The 21,311-nt window shown below is 46.1% G+C and overlaps 1 protein-coding gene across 3 annotated transcripts in view; it reads left to right on the top strand.

Annotated features, from left to right (window-relative positions):
* The first annotated feature begins 15,501 nt into the window (after positions 1 to 15,501).
* The window catches only part of Ncoa5 (nuclear receptor coactivator 5), a 33,014-nt gene continuing 27,204 nt past the window's right edge, over positions 15,502 to 21,311 (top strand). For all 3 annotated transcript variants that reach the window (NM_001430218.1, NM_001106543.2, NM_001430217.1), the window contains 1 exon segment: positions 15,502 to 15,629. The gene's annotated coding sequence lies outside the window, so the exon portion shown is untranslated.

Below are 21,311 nucleotides of genomic sequence, written 5' to 3'. Positions count from 1 at the left end.
GCCCTCTTCTGGTGTGTCTGAAGACAGCGACAGTGCACACACATACATGAAATAAGTAAATAAATCTTAAAAAACAGCAACAACTAGCCAGCACAGCCTTCTGTTACCATCCAGACTACAGGCCCATGCCGCAGAGGTGCTCGGATTAAGTACCAAGTAAGTAAATGCAAGGCTGTTGAGACTAAAGGAATCCATCAGCACCTACATGCCTGGGCCCCCTGTAGCTGCATGGCTGGCCATCCCCACCAGATGACTGAACTCTCTGGCAGGGATTCCCACATATTTCCCTATAACTCACCAATGTTGAACCGGGATTTGTCAAGAGGAACTAAGGCACCTAGGAAAGAACACAACGAGAAATCTGGAAAACCCGAGAGTCAACAAAGCAGAAGGGTGCTTTGACAAAATGTCATCATCGGGACCTGTTAAAATGACTTGCTGGCCTGACTGGTTCTGACTCCCAGTCACTGACCTCAGCTTTCTCCGACTGTGGTGTCTGCTAGGAGGGTAGAAGATGTGACTCAGATTTCCTGCTGTGATCTCCAGGTCTTCTGCATCCTGGCTTCTGTGGGCCTCCCCGGCTGGTGCCCACTCACTAGGGTCCTCCAGGTGTCAGGCTTTCTTTGTTCCTAGTTTACAGCTTTGTCTGTGTCCCGACTCTACCCATCAGCCTCCTCTTCCTTAGCTGGGTCTAAGACAGATGGTGTCGTCTCCTAGGGAGGCCTATTTTGAGACCCTCATCTAAAAGGGAGTTCCTTCTACTGCCCAGCCCCCTCCCGCTCCCCACACTGTCTTCAGAACTCATCAACATAGATAAAGGATAATGTTTTTTGGAAAGAGACTGAGCAAGAGGCTGGAAAACCAGCCTCAGTCCAGAACCCCAGGAGTCAGAATAGAAAGAAGTCCTTTCAGCCATTCCTGCACCGGCCAGTCCCCAAGACAGTCCTATGTTCCCAACTCTTCCTCTTCACACCCATGTTTGGTCCCCTCCCTCAGTGGGTCACAGGAGGTCACAAGAAGTCCAGAATATAAAACCCTGACGTTTGGCTGGAAAGACGGATCAGTCAGTAACATACTTACTCCCAACACAGGAGGATCCCCAACTAACCCTATGACTGGGGAAGCAGGAACAAGTGGATCTTCGTGAGTTCCAGGCCAGCCAGGGATACATAGCTAGACCCTGTATCAAAACAATCAAAGAAACAAAACGAAAGAAGCCACAACAAAAAGGAGGCAGTGTGTATCTGTAATTCTAATGCTGGAAGCCAGAGACAGATTCCCCCGGACTTGCTGGCCAGTCTAACCAAACTGGCAAGCTCTGTCTAAGTTCAACGAGAAACCCCTGTCTCAGGAAGAAAATAAGGTACAGGGTGGGCAAAATGGTTTAATGGGTAGGGTTGCTTGCAGTCAAGCCTTACAACATGAGTTCAATTCCCAGGACTGACATAGTGGAAAAAAGAGAGCCAACTCCTGACAAGTTGTCCTCTAAACTCCACATCCAGGTGGTGTCACTCCTGCTTGGGTATGCACAATAAATACATGCACACATAAATACATAAATGTAATAACGAAAACGTAAGGTGCAGAGAGGTGGAGGAAGACACAAGATCCGTGCTTCGAGTCTTCTTATTCGCCCGTGTTTATACTGAAGAACACTCAGCTCTGTGGTTCTAGACACACAGCGCTGCATCGAGGTTTTCATGTGGCTGCGGAGTGCTCAGAGTTGCATGCCAAACACTTTACCCACCGAGCCACCCCCCCCCCAGCTCAGTGGAATCATGTATATCCATTCTCCAGTGTCCCTGCAGATCACTAAAGATATTGCATTAAACAGACACCTCATACGGGGATGAAATGCTTCGAACCAAAAACAATGCATTGTCCTATCCCAAAATTAAATCAACACTGTCCTTTGTACATTTACACTCACATGCTAGTCCTGGCCTGCTGGTATCTTTAGAGTTCTCTCTCCCACGGAAGGCATGCAGTCCCTGCTTTTTACTTTCCTACAATGGTATGCTGTGAACGTTACTCCCACGATATTTTTTTTCTTTTATAAGATTTCTTTTTATATTATTATTATATAATTTATTTATGTTTATTTTAATGTGCATTAGTGTTTTGCCTGCATGTATGTCTGTGTGAAGGTGTCAGATCTTCTGAAGCTGATGTTGCAGACAGTTGTGAGCGTTGTGAGGGTGCTGAGAATTGAACCCAGGTCCTCTGTAAAAGCAACCAGTGCCCTCAATCTTTGAGCAATTTCTACAGCCTATTATTATTATTATTATTATCATTATTATTATTATTATTAATCTTCTTCCTCCCCCTCCTCCTCTTCCTCTTCCTCTTTCTCTTCCTTCTTCTTTTTTTTTTTTTTTTTTGGTTCTTTTTTTTTCAGAGCTGGGGACCGAACCCAGGGCCTTGCGCTTCCTAGGTAAGCGCTCTACCACTGAGCTAAATCCCCAGCCCCTCCTTCTTCTTTATCATGGCTTTCTCTGTGTAGCGCTGGCTATCTTGGAGCTTACTCTGTAAACCAGGTTGGCCCTGAACTCAGAGACCCACCTGCCTCTGCCTCCAGAGCTCTGGGATTAAAGGTGTGCAGTGCTTCACCACCAACTGGCTACACGATGTATTTTTAATTTTGTGTGTCTGTATATAGTATGGACTCATGAGTGTAGTGTCCATAGTGACCAGAAGAGGGCACTGCATCCCTGTGGCTGGCGTTACAGGCGGCTATTAGCACACTGGCCTGCTGAGAACCAAACTTGGGTCTTCTACAAGAGTGAGCAGTCTGTGCTCATAGAGCCTTCTCTAGCCCACATCTTTCTTCCTTAATCTATCATTACTCTTCCCCTCTTTGTGACATTCCATTAGGTGTCACAGTACATGTTAAAGAGTGTACTCGTTCATTTCTTAAGAAAAGGAACCTATCATCTTCTGAAACTGTTTCCCACTAAATAACACACCAAAGAAATTGTTCCAAGTTGGGAGACACAGATCTGCAGCTCCCGTTTGAAATAGTTATGTAACGCTCTGTGTAGTGAACTTGTCGCAGCCAGTTCAGCTGCTCTGCTGTGGACTGGAACCCAGGTTGTCCCTCCTGCAGCGGACACAGGTCCCTCGATCACGCATGCTTGGGCACTTGTATTCTGTTACCTGCAGAACAGATTTCTAGAAAGAGCATGCTGAGTATACAAAATGCAAACAAGTATTTTCAAAATGCTTTGCAAGGACGACAATTGGAAAATTTACATTTAAAAAGTTTCGGGTTGCCAGGTGTGGCTGTACACATCTCTAGTCCCAGCATCCCAGAAGCAGAGGCAGGTGGATATCTGTGAGTTCAAGGCCAGCCTGATATACAGATCAGTTCCAGGATTGCAAGGCTTATACAGGGATCCTCTTTCTCAAACAAAAGAAAACGTTTTTTATAAAAGAACCTTGGACTCTCTCCATTACTAAGTGTTATTGTCCGTTTAGTATTTGACAGCTCAATGGGTGACAGATACTGCTGCTTTGATTCCCATTTCTCAAAAATAGTATTTCTGCTTTATTAATAAAATTAACGTTTTTGGTTTCTGGTTTTGGTTTTTGTAAGTCTAGGGCTTGAGCGTAGGTAGGGCCTTGTGCCATGTCCTCAGACTCCTTTCTTTTTTAAAAAAAAATATTTATTACATATAAGTACACTATAACTGTCTTCAGACACACCAGAAGAGGGAATGAGATCTCATTATAGATGGTCATGAGCCACCATGTGGTTGCTGGGAATTGAACTCAGGACCTCTGGAAGAGTAGTCAGTGCTCTTAACCACTGAGCCATCTCTCCAGCCCCCTCTCTTCTAGAGTGAAGCAGTTACTCAAGCTAGCCTGGAGGTCACTCTGGAGCCCAGGAAGGTCTTGATCTCATGATCCTGAGGAGCTGGGCTCACAGGCCTGCACTACGAGACCTAGTGATGGAGAGTGGCTTATGTCTTACCACACCCTTTCCTGTGAACTATAAGTATCCTTCAGATGGTTGTCACCTGATCTCAAACATGTGTTCATTCAACCAATTCATGGAGCAGCTGATGCAGCTTACATGTTAGTGTTGTAGTGTCAAAGTCCCAGCACTGATGAGGTCTTCAGATGGGACCCATATTAACCTCTTCCCCTGTCACTGGGTCAAAATCAGCTCAGATGTCTGATTGTAGTCTCTGGCAGCCGGTAACCATCTTGGCTTGGTTATAGGATGTAAAACAGTATTGAGCGCTTAGCCATCACTTTGTTAAAGCTGGGAGTGTGTTTAGTCCAACCCCCCACCATGTGGTCCCTTACAGGATCCCCATTCACAGTCAGCACTCTTGGGCACATCTTGAGCATCTGTGACAACCTGTTCTGGGACCATTAAGGGCTTTAGGAGCATCTTTAGCTAACTCTGGACAGGGGCAGAACTGCCAGGGTTGACCGTCCATGAGAACAGCCTTTTACTATTGACTGGGGAGGAGTCTAGGCCAGCGCCCTCATTCCTCATCCCCTGAGGAAAGCTAAGACTCACCACTTCTCAGGCAGAGTAAAACTCCAGGTCCCCATGGTGTGATCTCATCGGCACTGCAACCTCAAAGTACTTCCTTCCCCTTGCCCAGGCCTCCGTCTGAGCTTTCTGACTGTCATCTCTATCGTGTGACAAAACTTTTCTCAGGAAGACAAAACACATGTGTCCACTTGCCCAAAGACAGAACAAAGTACAGAACCACCAAGGTCCAACTTGGTGAACTATAAGTTTTATTGGGATTATTTACAGGAATAAGGAGGAGGGATACTCACAGGAGCAGAAATGACTCCCGTGTCACCAGAGCCCACGCCAGTACCAGTGACAGCTCACAAAGCTGGGAACCTGGAGCACACTGCATATATAGCCTACAGACAGCTCAACAGGTTGGAGTGTCCTTTCCAGGAGCCTCAGTAGGTCTAAACCTCTTCCAGGCAGCTCTGCTGGTTCCTGCTCCTTACAGGCAGCTGTTTTGGTCAGGGTTTTCTCTACAGCTTTTACCCCCTGGAGAACCCTCCTCTTGGCAGTTCAGCTTCCCTTTGAGAAGGACTCAGCTTTTATTGGTTATTTTGGTAGGGAAGAACCTAGTGAATCTGGTCAGTTTCAGGGACTTCCTGATGTTATTTTTGGTTGCTTTTGTTTTTGTTTTGATAGGGTTTCCATTTGTAACAAGCCCTGGCTGTCCTGAACTCCCTTTGTAGACCAGGCTGGCCTCAGACTCACAGAGATCTGCCTGCCCCCTCTGCCTCCTGAGTCTGGCATTAAACGCATGTGGCACCATACCCACCTATTTTGAGTTCTTAAGGAGCTTCCCTGCAGGATGGAAAGCTTCAATCTCAGAGGAAACCATTAAACAGCCACCTCCCACATCCTTGGGAGAACTCAGAGCTTTGTGTCACTTCCCATTTGGAGAGGCAGCTGCTGTGATCCTTCAGTGATCTGTGAGGAAACAAGCAGCAGGTGACAGTGGAGCAACCACTGCGACCTCTGACCTTTGAGACTGAGTCCACAGTGCCTCTCCCTAACCTCTGCCTCTCCTCTGTGAAGTGAGAGTGAGAGCTTGCACTGCTATCAGACAGGCTAGATTGCGTACTTTTATCCTCGCAATATCAAACAAGATAAACCATTGATAATAAACAAGCATTTCAGCAGGTTCAGAGAGTTCCCCCACGGTCCCTGGGCATGTAGTATTCTTATACCCATGTCAGAAAACTATCAAGCTCTCTGGGGTCCAGGGTTATGGAAGCCTTAGGGTTTCTGTAGTCTTGGGGTTTGGGTATTCCTATATAGTGGGTATACCTATATTAGTGGTTTGGCCCATCCGCAACGGCAAACACCTTCCCTATCTGTGCCATCCAATATGGTAGCTGCTGGCTACAAGTGCCTGGATGGATGCTACAAGTGAGCAAATAGATGCCTTTGTACTTTGTGTGTGTGTGTGTGTGTGTGTGTGTGTGTGTGTGTGTGTGTGTGTGTGTGTGTGCATCTCCCCGTATATAGAAGACAGAGGACAGCTTTTGCAGTTACCCTCAGGAAACCAATCTACCTTCCTTGGGACAGTCTCTCACTGACCTAGAGCTCACCAAACAGGCTATGCTGGCCAGCAAACCTCAGACTGGCCTGTCTCTGCCTCCCCAGGACTGGGATTCTAAGCAAGTGCCACCGCAGCCAGCTTTCTCGACTGTGTTTTGGCAATTGAACTAAGGTTCCTGAACATTTAAGGCAAGTGCTTTACCAGCGCGGGCATCCCAGCCAGCCCAGGACTTTATGTGACAGCTCCAGGCTAGTTGGGCAGTGGTAGGCAAACCTCTTAGCTCTTTTCCTCTCCCTGCTCCTTCTCTTCTCTTTCAGCCTGAGCTATTCCTTGCTCTGGAGGACTCTGCCTCTCTTTCTCCTTTGTATGTGACAGGTTTCTCGGAAGGAAGCAGTCGGAACTGTGACAAAGCGCTGTATTTTCATACACTCTTCGAGGTGAGACGCGCGCCCCGGTGACCTCTGAACTGAGAAGAAGCTGAATGCCGCTCTGAATGCGGCTGAATAGAGAATTGCATCCAGACGGCCCCATTGTTCGGCTTCCTCGCAGTACTCACGCTGAGATAATTCCTCTACCCTTATAAAACACCACATTACCTCATCCTCATCTCATTACACTCGCGGGTCACAAGACGACTTTCATCTTGTGCAGCGCGTCCTAACGGTTGCGAAATAGAGCCCCCTTTTTTTTCTGTTTCCGCGGGGAGCCCGACTGAGAACTCCTTACTGGTGAGTTCTTTTATCTTCCCGCCTCTTACTTTTGACTCTTCTGTCTAAACAATGGAGGCTAATGGAGTTCTCCTTACGCTAGTGTGTATCTCGCATCTGCTAGCATGTTCCCCGTGCTGGCCTGTGACTCCACAACAGGCACAAGAAAAGTAGTTATTTCTTTCCAAACCATCTAATCCTGAGGGCCACACTTCCACAGCCACACTTTCTGGAGCCAACGACATGGGTTCGAATCCTGACTGTGACACAAGAAAAGTAATTATTTCTTTCTAAACCATCTAATCCTGAGGGCCACACTTCCACAGCCACACTTCCTGGAGCCAACGACATGGGTTCGAATCCTGACTGTGACTCTTAACGATGTCCGTGAGAGGGAGCAGAAGGAATTCACCTCTTTTGAGTCTCCGCTTACCCATCTGTAAAATGGAAGGAAGAATCACTGGGACATAGTAAGAGCAAGGATCCCACCACAGATAGACTACCTTATGCCCTTGGGTGATTATCTGCTCCTCTGAGACTCAACATTCTCATCCAGAAAGTGGGATAGCATTATCTGTGTTTTAGGTAAAGAGCTCAGCAAAGTTCCTGTCTCAAAGAGCACCTCGGTCTTTCATAAACCCCGAGAGGTCACCATTGCCGACTAGCTTCGTTTCTAAGCGTTTGTGTGCTGTGACTTCCTCTGGCTATCTGAAGAAGTCAAATATTTCCCAAGGACTAAGACATTGTGGGGATGTGACAGGCAGCCCTAACTTGGTTTTGCCTGCCCAGGAACAAACTGCTCTATCCCAGTCACTAGAGCTCAGACCTGAGTGATAAGTCACACAGGTCTCTGTGATGACTAAAGAGACTTAGGATGGAGCCAGGCACCCATCCCTTACAGCCATTGGCCTTTTGCTCCGGAATGCTGAGGAGAGCCTAGTGGCCTGCAGGTGAGATGAGAATGGGACGGTGGGCCCTGAGGTGTTAATAGCTATTGCTTCTGTAAAACCTGCTTATCGCTGTGGGAAAGGGATGGAATGGTCTCTTATTACTATATAGCAGGAAAGACACAACTGGGGGAAGTAAAATGGATTTTCCTGCCCAGCTGTGGATTCCACAGAGAGTTGTAACACTTGCCCTTCTGATGTCTGTCTTCAAACCCACCTGAACCCTCCTCCACGCGGCTGTGGCTCTAAGGCTGCGGTTCTGGTCGCAGTAAGAATACATTCATTTAATCTGAATTTGAATTGAGTCTGAGTCTCTGATTTCTCCAAGTGGGTTCAAACCCCACACCACGATAGTGTCATGAAGAAAAGCAATTATACAGACAGACAATCATCAAATTATATCAATAAGCAAGTGGTCTAGTGTTCTGTGCTTGCTCATTAATTAAATAACAGATCTAGTGGCAAGTCCTCCGTCATCAAAGGACAAGTGTGAACGGTAATGTAAGAAAGATGTCTGCAGGCAAGCGGCACAGGCTGTTATCCCTGCTACTCGCTCAAGAGGCTGAGGCAGGGGAGTCAAAAGTTCAAAGTGGGTCAGAGCCGCAGAGTGAGTTCAAAAACACCCTGGGCAATTTAGCGAGACCGTGTCTCAAAGTCAGAAGTCAAAAGAGAGCTGAGGACATAGCTCATAGCAGAGCGCTTGCCAAGCATGTCTAAAGCCCTGGTAGGTTCCATCTCTAGTCTCACGGTGACATAGATATGTCTGAGCAATTCATAATCAAGAGAAAGGTTTGCTTTCAATGGTCAATGGAGACACTCAAGTTTGTGAACCCCAGGCCAAAGGTACTCGCTTTATATTTAGCTATGCTCTGTCCTCAGCAGTGGGCCCCAAGTCACAGATTAGATGGTAACAGGCTGCCAATTAGCCACTGGATATTATGGGTTGGGCACACTGCTAAGAGTTTTGCCTATTTTAAATATGAAGAGGTTAGAGGATTCTACCCAAGGCCGACAGTAGAAAACAGGAGAGCTAAGGACTGAACCCAGGTACTGAGTCACAGTCTATTCTCCTAGCTACTCCCCCACACTGCCTTGCTACGCAGAGCATGAGACCAGAGGTCAAACTGAAGCCTTTAGGAGGGAGGGAGGGAGGGAGGGAGGGAGGATGGAGAAAGAAGAAGGAATGAGCTGAGAGATGGAATGACAGATACAAAGACCTAGAGGTACAAAGAACATGGCATGTGTTAGGCCTGACAGGACCATCATGGCTGCAAATTGAAAGATCAGAGGACAGTGGCCTCAAGTCAGCAGGAAAGCAGAAAGGGGACCAGTCTCACAGAAGACCATGTTCATCCTAGATCAATGGAAACAGATTCCTCTTGCAAAAATATCCCAGCTGGTGTGGTGGTGCACACTCTTAATCCCAGCAGAGGCACGGAGATCTCTGTAAATTGAAGGCCACCTTGATCTATATAGCTAGTTCTAGGCCAGCCAGAGAGGTACATGATGAAAACCTGTCTCAAAATACAATGAATAAAATTATATATAATTTTGTGTATGTAAAATATATTGAATATATATGTGTGTATATATGTATATATGTGTGTGTATGTGTGTATATATATACACATGCATATATACATATATATGGAGTGGACCAAACCAGGAATGCAAAAGACATAGACTAGGTGATGCCCAAGATGCACAGAGACAAGGAGAGATCAGAGAAAGATTTGAGGGAAAAGCTCAAGTACAGCAGCTGTGGGGTTGGGGGATGATTCCACTGTGCAGATGGAGTTTTCAAAGATAGCCACAGCCCTTCCCCATTCCATGTGCTTTTCTCAGAGTGGGGTCCTCTCGTTCCTCCCATTCAGAGGTAGCGTTTCTCTCTTCCTTGCCTGAAGCTGATCAGGATTGTATGATTCCTCGAGTTCTGTCACAGAACACAATGTAACTCCTGCCTGGTTCTTTCAGCTGCTCTCTGGGAGCCCTCAGCTATGTGTAAACAGCCCTAGGGTGCCATGAAGGCTTAGCTTGTGGAGAACTGACATGAATAGACTCTTGGGCCATGTGAGGAAAGAGATCTAGTCAACCCACAGTTGCTCCAGAAGCCCCTGTCCCTGAGGCAACCACTAACTCTGAGCTAGAACTGCTGGGCCAGCCCTTCCTGATTTCCAGAAACCATGAATAAGGACGATGGTGCCTTTCCCACTGGGTTAAACCTGGAACGTTCATCTCCAGATTCCGTCTGTACTGTGCCAGCCAGTTCTCCAGTTGAAAGGTTCAGAAGGGACATTTAACATAATGAGTTTGGGTTATCTACAATGGACCCTGAGAGGTGGTGACATCTTTGTGGTTTTAATTACCCAGCCCAGTAACTTGCAAACATGGGAGAGCTTTTTAAAATTAAAATACAGATACTTGTGGAGAATGACATAATCCTAGCACTTGGGAGGCTGAGGCAGGGTCACTAGCTCAAGGCTTACATAGGGAGACCCTGTCTCAAAATAAAAGGGAGTGGGGGTAAGAAGGCTCAGTTGTTAAAGTTTTGCTGGGCAAGCATGAGGACTGAGTACAAATCTCCAACCTTCCCACACAACCCTAGGCATGGCAATGCACACCCATGATTCCAGCACATGGGGACAGACAAGAGAGTCCCTGGGACTCGATGGTCAGCCAACCAGGCTGGTTGATGAGCTCCAACTTCACTGAAAGACCTGTATCAAAACAAAACAAAACAAAACACCAAAACAAAAAACCCAAGGTGGGGGGCTGGGGATTTAGCTCAGTGGTAGAGCGCTTACCTAGGAAGTGCAAGGCCCTGGGTTCGGTCCCCAGCTCCGAAAAAAAAGAACCAAAAAAAAACCCAAGGTGGACAGTGATAGAGGAAGATATTCAACACTGACCTCTGGCCACACACAAAAGCATGCAAAAGCATGGGCTCATACATACATGCAATGCAAATACGTGCATACACCACACATACCCCACACACATAAACATGGGCTTGTACATACATGCACATATATGCATATGTCACACATACCCCCAAGCATGGGATTGTACACATGTACACATATATGCATATACCACACATAAACATGGGCTTATACACACAAGCACATACATGCATACACCACACATACCCCACATACATAAACATAGGCTTGCACACACATGCACGTATATGCATATGCCACACATACCCAAGCATGGGATTGTACACATGTGCACATACGTGGATACACCACACATACCCCCCAAGCATGGGATTGTACACACATGCACATACAAGCATACACCACACATACCTCCACACACACAAGCATGGGCTTATACACACATGCACATACATGCATATACCACACATACCCCACATACATAAACATAGGCTTGCACACACATGCATGTATATGCATATGCCACACATACCCAAGCATGGGATTGTACACATGTGCACATACGTGGATACACCACACATGCCCCCCCAAGCATGGGATTGTACACACATGCACATACAAGCATACACCACACATACCTCCACACACACAAGCATGAGCTTGTACACATGTGCACATACATGCATATACCACACATACCCATACACACATAAACATGGGCTTGTACACACATGCACATACAAGCATACACCACACATACTCCCCCATAGACAAGCATGGGCTTGTACATACATGCACACACAGGTACAAACACACACGAAGGTATTCTCAGACTCTAACTCAGGGTCCCTGAATCAGAACCTCACAGAAATGAGGAACCCCTGGCTAACTGCACTGCCTTACTGTTGTTATCCTTTGCCTTTCTGTCTGATTATGGCCTCTTTACATGAACCAGCACACAGACAACCGGGGAGCTGGGTCAGCACAGAGACAATCGGGGAGCTGGGTCTTTTGAGAATTTCTGGTAACAGGGCACTGAAAGGATTAACTTGGTCATCTCAGTAGCATATACTCTCCTTAAAGGTAATTCTTTTTGAGTGTTCCAAAAGTACACTTCTCATGGCTCTGCAGACAAACACATTCCCCATTGGGTGTGATAGCAATCAAAGAGAAGATACTACTGCGACAGCAGAGAGCGCTGAACGTATCCCTCTTTATAGAATAGAATAGTATATGGTAAAGAGGACAAGCAAAACATGGTTCAGTGTGAGCAAGGCCTGGCCCCTAAGGGGTAGAAGGATCAGGAATTCAAAACCATCCTTGACTCCAGGGTGACTTCAAGGCCAATCGAACATACCGAAACTGGGCAGTGCTGGTGCACACCTTTAATCCCAGCACTCTGGAGCCGGAAAACAGCAGATCTCTGTGAGTTCAGGGCCAGCCTGGTCTACAGAGCTAGTTCTAGGACAACCAGGGCTGCACAAAGAAACCCTGTCTCAAACTCCCCCACAAAAAATGAACGAACACAAAAAAATTACTTGAAGTGTTATTTGGTGTTAAGTAGCTTAAGGAAAGAGGGGATCTAATTAGACTGACCTGTGATGGTCAAAATCAATTTTAATTAAAAGTTTAATTATTAAAGGGCAAGGAGTTATGTTAAGACTTACAGAATAATCATGTTTTCCACAGACAATGAAGTCTAAAGTTAAAAACAAAACAAAACAGAAGGGCTGTGTTTCTTCCAGTAGGGTTTGTGTGAACATTTATCTCCCCATCTCTTGTGATGTCTAGAAGCTGCTTGCTTTCCAGGACCAACCAGTACCTCTCCTTCTCCTCCTACCCTGAGCAAATGCCCGAGGTAAGCCCCTGCTGGAGGAAAGATTCATTATGACTCACGGTATAGGGGTTCCCAGCCCATCACAGCAGAAAACGCACGGCAGTAGGAGTGTGAGGCTTCTGCTTCTCAAATTCGGGTGCATCAGAACTTAAAGGTTCCAGGGATCCAGGGATCGTTCCTTACCTCCAGCTAGTCCCTTACTCCCCAGAGTTTCCATAACTTTCCCATACAGCACCACCATCTGGAGATCAAGTGTTCCTATGCATGACTCAAAAGGGGACATTTCATATCTAAACTATCACTTTTCCCTTTATCCCCTTCATCTCTCTCTTCTGCCCTCTCCCTGTCTCTCCTCTGCTTCTGTAGCATGTCTCCTTCAGTGGCTCTGAGATTCCCACCTCCCTTGATAAAAACCCATGCAGGTACATGGGCCTACCCTGACAACCTAGGGATTGCATCAGAACCAATGGCATGATCCTTACTAGCGTGTAGACACAGAGTCACAGGTTCCAGAAATGAGGACACGGGCATCTTCGGCAGTCATTATCCTGACTACCTCAGTGGTACAAAGCCACGCTGACGTAGGGGTGTGGCCAGACACCATCTCTAAAATCAACAGTGTTTTGCCTTTAGCTTACTTTGCCCAGGCTGCCCTCCAGCCCTCTGTGGAGGATGACCATGAACTTCTCATCTCTCTTCACCTCTTGAGAGCTAGGAGTGCGGGCTTGCAAGAGCACCCAGGTTTATGCAGTGCTCGGGATGCATTGGGAAGCACTTCCGTACTTCCTCCATGGCGAGCAAGCATTCTGCCAGCTGCGCCACACTCCAGCCCGTATTTTCACTTAACAACTGTGGTGAAAGAAAATGGCCCCCTCTGTAGGCTCATACCAAGTGAGACTGTTAGGTGTCTCTTCCTCCTCCTGCTTTGCCTACCCCATCCACATGTAGAACTCTCAGCTTCTTCTCCAGCACCGAGTCTGCCTACTCGCGGCCATGCTTCCCGCCATGATGATAATGGACTGAACCTCTGAATTGTAAGTCAGCCCCAAGGAAATGTTCCTAATAAGGGTTGCAGTGGCCAGGGTGTCTCTTCACAGCATGAGAGACCATAGTGGAGACAATAATAAACTGACATGCTTCTTAAATTTTTGTATTTTGGGATGTATTTCAAATATTTAATGTGTCTGAGTATATTGTCTAAATGTTATGGATGTGAACCGCATTTGTGCCTGCTGTTTGCACAGGCAAGAAGCCAGCCAAGGATATTTTGGAGCTGGAGTTAAAGGCAGTCGTGAGTTAACATTTAGGTGCTGGGAACACAGTAGGTCCTCTGCAAGAACCCAAATACTCTTTTTTTTTTTCTTTCTTTTTTTCGGAGCTGAGGACCGAACCCAGGGCCTTGCGCTTTCTAGGCAAGCGCTCTACCACTGAGCTAAATCCCCAGCCCCCCAAATACTCTTAATGGCTGTGCCATCTCTGCAGCACATACCTTAGGACCTATTTTAGAGAAGAAAGGATAAGTATCCCTGGACTATCTGTTTGACAGATTTTTCTCTTTTGATCTCTAATCATTCTTATCATTTTTACATCCCTTTCACCCGTGTGTAAAGTTAGGTCCCAGCTGCAGCCAGAGAATGGTTTCTTCTTTCCTAGCAGCTCTCTCGATGTGCAGCTACCCCTCTTAACCTGAGTTCTACCCTTCTGCTAGCCTCTACTCTCCAAGAGAACAGAGAAGGGTCTCTGTTTGCTAAGATGGTGCCTAGCACAGAGTCTTTTAAAGAATTATTTTATGATTAAAAAGAAAAGTTCTGGGGTTGGGGATTTAGCTCAGTGGTAGAGCGCTTGCCTGGGAAGCGCAAGGCCCTGGGTTCAGTCCCCAGTCCCCAGCTCCGGAAAAAAAAGAACCAAAAAAAAAAAAAAAAAAAAAAAAAGTTCTGAGGCAGGATCTCCCTTGCTGGCCTGCAATTCCTTATGTATAGGCTGGCTTTGAATGCAGAGTGGTCTGCCTGCTTCTGTCTCCTGAGCGTTGTTACTAAAGATGCACAGTGATATGCTAGATGTGTGTGTGTGTGTGTGTGTGTGTGTGTGTGTGTGTGTGAGCACATACACCCATGGGTTTGAACTCAGGTCATCAGACTAGGCAGAATGCACCTTCCCATCCAGAACCACCTCACCAGCCAAGTTTTGAGGTCTTTGTAACAAAGAAACAGTGCATCAATGAACAGAGTGAATATAGGATCCAATGTTCAAAGAAACTGGGCCTCTTACAATGTTTAAATCCCACAGTCACTATTTTAGTTGACCTGTACTATTCACGAGGACAAAGACAAGACCAGATGCCATTTGTGGAGTTCCCTGAAGCGTGAGGCGATTTGTGTAGCCATAACTTTGATTCACGGAGAGCATTTGCAACTATGTGAGCTAATTCCAGTCCCTGTGACAAATTCTAGATTAAATGGGGGTGGGGGCCCCACGACATTTTTACATGCTTCCTGTAACGTTGTAGGCAATTTTTGACCTTGAATATTCCTCAAAGAAATATCTCAAGAAAAACCTGCAACTATATCTCTAAGAGCCCTTGAGACAATTAGGCAACTGATAGGATACACAGCCTATTTAAATGCAAATTTAAATACAGTTTTTTCTTCACCTCTCTGCTGTCTTTGTTCCTTGTGATCAGGTTTGGGTATTGCACACTTTTCGGTCTACAGCTGCTTGGCCGTTCGGGGCTCTAAGTTTTACAGGACTGAAAGTACTGGGGGATTTAAATGTTCTAGTTGCACAGTTATGGTGAGGAAAAGAACTCTGGAAAAGGGAAAGGCCAGACTGCAGTCCGCGGGTGTGGAGCCGTACTTCAACAGAGACCCTGTTACTAGGCAACCGCTGGCGTTCTCAACCGCCGCCCCAGAGCCACCGCCTCGCCCCCGTCGCCAAGGAGATGGACGCTTCAACTCGGGCCTGCCGTAAATCCGCACGCTCTTTACGACACTGCCGCGGCTGCCGCTGCGTGCGCGCCCTCTGCCCCCACCTCCACACTCCGCCCCGGCCGCCATTGCCTCGTGCCCGCGCTAGTCGGTTGGTGGCGCCTTTGTCCTACGGCGGGCAGGTGGGCTGAGGCCGAGGCGGCAGCGGCGGGCCTGAGGCGGAGGAGCGGCGGGGAGGCGGCCGCGCTGGTAGCGGTGAGTGCCGGGAAGCAGTGGCCGTCCGCCGAAGCGTTGTACTGATGGGCAAGCGGTTAGGGGGGTGAGGGAGGACGCAGAGGCGGGAGGGCCCGTTCGACGCGCGGCCGCGGCCTGCTCTCCGGGCACGCGCGAGGCTGCGCATGCCCTGGGGCGGGGCGCGGCTGCCTCCGGCTCCGGTCCGGCCCAGACCCGAGTCTGGCGGGCCCAGTAGGCGAGCGTCTGTGAGCTGAGGTGGGCACCGTGGCCTGCCTCGATCGCAGCTGCCGAGGCTTCTTTGTAGGATCGAGCACGCCCTGCACTCGAGTCTGTGAAGTCGCTCGCGCGGGGGGTTGGCGGGCAGGGGTAGGGGAGCTCTGTGAGCCAGTGGCACTGGAGGGATTCGAACCGGGGTCCAGGATACCGGTCTCGGTGGCGGTGTCCTGGCGCCAGGCAGCCTAGGGAACGCTGTCGCCCTGGGCGCTGTCTGGAGGTGTCAACTTGTGTGACATCTCGACCATTATATGGACCCGGACCCTGGGCCCCGAGAACCAGGCGAGAGAAATTGTGCTGGAGGTTCGCACGGACACGGCGCCGGAACCTACTGGCTTCCCAGGGTCCTAGCATGGGCTCTTCCCGCACCCCGGTAGCGGGTCATGGGCTTTGCTTAAGACCACGTCTCCCCAGATTCGGTCCCTCGCGCTACACCTTTACAGTCCGCCTACATCTGTACTAGATACCAAATGTTAAATGTTTTTCTTTAAACTGACTCTGACCCCCCTCTCCCCCTTAAATGCATTTGTTTAAGGCGGAAATTTGAACCCCAAACGATATAATGGAAAGCCAGTTATTTCTCTAACGCTCATAAAAAAAAAGAATAAATACCTGTCTATTAAAATAAACACTGTGTCCTTGTTCCTCCTGAAGTTGTGCGCTCCAGGCTTTGGGAACCGCTGCTGTAGGAGTACGGGGTTAATTGTCATGACTTTGACTGTATATGGAATTTTTCCCCCTGCGGCATTCCAGATCCCATTGAAAGATCCCAGGATCTTTGGGGTGATGATTAATATTCTGAACTTTCTCATTGTAAAAGGTCGCCCTTTAGAAGCGCTAGTCCCAGGAGCTGCAAGAACCATCCCTCAGATGCACTGGGTGTGTCTCCTCAATTTCTTACAGTATTGTGGTGTGGTAGCCATTTCGGCAAACCCTGATGGGGCTTTTGATAACTGTACACTTACTCTTGTCTGTATCCGTCTGAGTGTGAAAAGCAACTTTGTATCAACATTTTGGAACAAGGCCCTAGTTTGCCTTGTGGGGATTGGAGACCACTTGACTAATGCTTATCAAGCATGCCTTCCTTCTTTTGGTTTGTCCTTCCATTTAGCTCATCTTTCAGCTTTCTTATATTTTTTTGAGCCCTCAGACATGTGATAGTCTCTACCTAAACATAGGAGACTGCTTTTCCTTGTATAATGTGCTAGCAAAACGACCACATTACAAGACTAAATGGAAGAAGGTCTTTCTAGATATCAGCTGTTCCATGTCCCATTAGTTATCTGATCGATAAATTCAGTTTTTATAAAGTGTGAGAGCAGATTTATTTTCTGAAAGGAAACTCAGAAAAGCCAACTTGGGCCATTCCAGATACCCCACCACCAAGGGCTATATAACAAGAAGTCTGTATTTTGAGGGGCTGACCTCAGTATGAACTAAACATAGGATCCATTATCCCAGACTTCTAAGCAGCAGTCCTGCTCAGAAAAGCAAGGTGAATTGTATTTTACTCGGAAGTCCCATGTCAGAACATCAGCAAGTGGAGCCTCATCTATCAGTGCTCCAAGCTAAAAATAAACAATGGCTTGCTCTGAAACCTTATTGAAAATAACTCTTGTAGGCATCCCGTGCCTGCGGCCTGCAGATGGCAGTGCCTTTATAAACTTGCTGCACTGTGAGAACTGAATTCACCTGTGTGTGTAAGAATGGAAACCTTTTACAAAAAGGAAACCTTTGGAATATGCACTTCAGTTTTCTTCAGGTTTTGACTCCTCACATGAAAAATGTTGTCTCTGTTTCTAAACTTAACACTGGTGCTTAGTTACAGAGGGAATCCACAGCTAGCAGCACACATGGTGAAAACACTGTTTTGTTCCTGCAAGTTGGTTTGTAAGATAGGTGCAATGGTGGTGGTATATTACGAAGTTTTGTGCATATATAGAAATGAGAGCTCAGTAAATTTTAAAATTTCTTGCCCCAGATCCTTTATTAAGAACATGTTCAGGATACTATTGTTGGAGATAAAAGATTTCTCAAAGGAAAAAGGTGTGTTGTGTGGTATCTATACTCTGGGAGTTCTGAGGCTTCTCTTTATGCTAACTTCATGCAAATATGTCCCAGAGATGACAGCGATCTCATTATGGCTTTTCCTCTGTCTTCCCGTGAGCTCTTCCAGTTAAACGGTCCCCCAAGAAGAATTCTTTCTGCTGTATTGCTTCCTGTGTTTTTAACCATGTGTCTTTGAGGCTAATACTTTTAAAGCTCGCTGACAGTTCTTTATGTGTGCTGGAGGATTTGTTCTATGAATCGATGTACTGTTGGCTAGACTATTCTGCTTAAACAGAGTTGAACAGTGAGATAGCTAAGAGCAGTGCCCAATGGGAGATGATCTTCTGTTACTCTCATTGATAGACATTTTAATAAAAGGTAAGGGTAAGACTACCATCTAAAGCAATACCAGGGTTCCAATATCCTCTTTATTCCTTCATCTTATATAACATAGTTAGAAACCCTTTATTTAGAAGTCTCCCTAAATCCTATTCAATTAGAAATAACCCATAAACATCAACTGTCAGAAAGAAAATGCTGTGACAATAGCTAAAACATGGAAACCCACCATCCCTGAAAACTTTAAAAAGTATATTCTCACAGTGACTTCCAGAAGAAGTAGGACCAGCAGTGCAGGTTTCCAGAGGCTAAAGTTAGTAACTACACAGCTATGGGTTCCCTGGTCCCTGTCCTAGAGAGAGTGCAGACTGATGGCTTTCCTTTAGTGAACACTGCTGGGGGTTGTCCAGATGCTGTTTGTATTTCTGATGTTCATTCTGCTTCCCAGAGGGGTTGTCCCTGAGAGCAGCCCATCAGGTACTCGGGTGATCTCCTGGGGACCTTTGCCCCATTTGAAATGGTCAGTAAAGGCTAGAGCCTGTGATTGGGCAGTTAGAAGAGGACGAGAGGGAAAGGAGAGAGGACTGAAGAAGAGGTGAAAGAAGCCATGGTGGACCAGAACTACTGGGCCAGGAGAAACTGCAAGTAGCAAGCTGTCTTACAGCTCAGGACTAAGTTAGGATAGTGTTAGGCTGCCCAATCTAGGCTTGTAGCATATAACTATAGTAATTGGATTGTGTGTTTTTATATGGGTTTATTGGGGTTGGAAATTCCAGCAACAAACTGAGTTTATTGTTTTTGAAGCATGTTATCCAGTTCTGCAAACCAGAGCTATGAGTACTGTTTTGTTCCTGGGGTCCTCTTTGAAGCATTTTGTTCTACTATCTAAATGCAACTTTTGGGAAAGAATAAAAATGGCCGTATATATACTTTCACATCCACACCACTAAATCAAAGTGGACTAAATCTGAAGTTAACGAGCAGACATTGTGATCTTGGTAGACATTTCTTGTTAGGAAAAGGCATTCTTCTGATTGTAAGGGATCAGTTATCAAAAGGTCCACAGGCATTCTAAATATTCCATATTCTTTCCAGTTTAGACTGCACTACAACTTAGTTAAAAAGCCAAGAAGAAAAAACTATTAACCTGATAACATTTTTTTTTTCTTTTTTTTGGAGCTGGGGACAGAACCCAGGGCCTTCCGCTTGCTAGGCAAGCGCTCTACCACTGAGTTAAATCCCCAACCCCACCTGATAACATTTTTGTTTTGACGTTTCAAAACAGGATTTCTCTGTGTAACCCTGGCTGTTCTGGAACTCACCCTGTACACCAGGCTGGCCTTGAACTCACCAAGATCCTCTTGCTTCTGCCCCCAAAATTCTGCTGAAACCATTTTTATAATTAGGAACTTTTGAAGACAAGTACAAGCATAGGACAGCAGCTGTCGTTGTCAGTCAGTAGTCCTGGCTGTGGTGGCTGAGGTCTATCATTTCTGTTTGAACAGGTTAGGGAGACTTCTGAATAGAAGGCCTAACCATATATTGTATTGTGTAAGCTAGAGGAATGTATAGGTGACAGACTAGTACTTCTGAAATATTTGTTGAAAGTTTCCTGAGAATTTAGTTAAACTACAGAAGAGTGGTCCCAACGTTCAGATTCTGCAAACTTAAGACAGGGCCTAGGAATTTGATTTTTAATGAACTTTCCAGGAGGTACTGACATATCATCACTAAAGAAAGCAGTGTGTGTAACATAGGGAATGAATGAATATATATGTGTAAAAATATGGGAACATACATACACGAGAGAAGGAATGGGAACGTCTTATTTCATGGACATATAAGAGTTTCCATTTTGTAAAATGAAAAAGTTGTGAGAATCTCCCATCTGACTGTATTCGTGCCTGCTCAGGTGTCCGCTTAGGAAGAGTGGCTAGGGTGAAGCTGGTGCTAGAGTTCTGCCTGGAGGGCTCAAGATCCTTTGTTCCACTGCCAGCACTGAATTAAAAGCTAAGCTGATGGCTTTTTTTTTTCTGTAATTTTTTTTTAAATGTTGTTAAGAAAATGAAGAATGGTTGTCAGTTTTCTTTGTGAATAGTGAACTAAACTAACAGACTGATTGATTGATGGCTATTAAGGTATTAGAAGCCTGGCTAAAGAGAAACTCAGTAGCTGATATCGTTTTGACCGTTAGATCATTTTATATTTTATTATTAAAGGTAAAAATCATGATCTTTTGAAATTTTCTCTACCTCTTTTCTTTCACTGTTAAGTCAATGGTCCCTGAAGAATGCTACATAGCAAACACAGTAGAATATTCCTTTTATCAATAAGAAACAGACAGAGAAATCAAGCGATTTGATTTAATTCCTTAAATAGGGCTACAGCTCAGATCTAGGCCAAAATAAGAAAGGTGAAATCACTGAGCACAGGTAGACGAGAGCTTACTGACTATATTTTTTTTTAAAGGTTTATTTATTTTATGTGACTACACTGTAGCTGTCTTCAGACACACCAAAAGAGGGCATCAGATCCCATTACAGATGGTTGTGAGCCACCATGTGAATGCTGGGAATTGAACTCAGGACCTCTGGAAGAGCAGTCAATGCTCTTAACCGCTGAGCCATCTCTCCAGTCCTCACTGACCATATTTACGTGGAATCTAAAGCTACCTCACAGAAGGAGAAAAGAATGATTACTTCAGGCTGTAGATTGGAGAGATGATGGACAAAGAGAAAAAAATGCAGTTAGAAATAAGTAAATACTTAAAATGATGGATGATAACTCTTGGCTCAGTTATTCTACACTGTTCGTGTGTGTGTGTGTGTGTGTGTGTGTGTGTGTGTGTGTGTCTGTCTGTCTGTCTGTCTGTCTGTCTGTCTGCCTGTCTGTCTGTCTTAGGGTTTTACTGCTGACAGATACCAAGAGTTACCAAGGTAATTCTTACAAAGATAGCATTTAATTGGGGCTAGCATATAAGTTCACAGGTTCATCAAGGCAGGAGCATGGCAGTATCTAGACAGGCATGGTGTAGGAGGAGCT

The sequence above is a fragment of the Rattus norvegicus genome, chromosome 3 (assembly GCF_021556685.1).
Source record: "Rattus norvegicus strain SHRSP/BbbUtx chromosome 3, alternate assembly SHRSP_T2T, whole genome shotgun sequence".
Taxonomy (NCBI): domain Eukaryota; kingdom Metazoa; phylum Chordata; class Mammalia; order Rodentia; family Muridae; genus Rattus; species Rattus norvegicus.
This window is presented reverse-complemented; position numbering and strand designations above follow the sequence as displayed.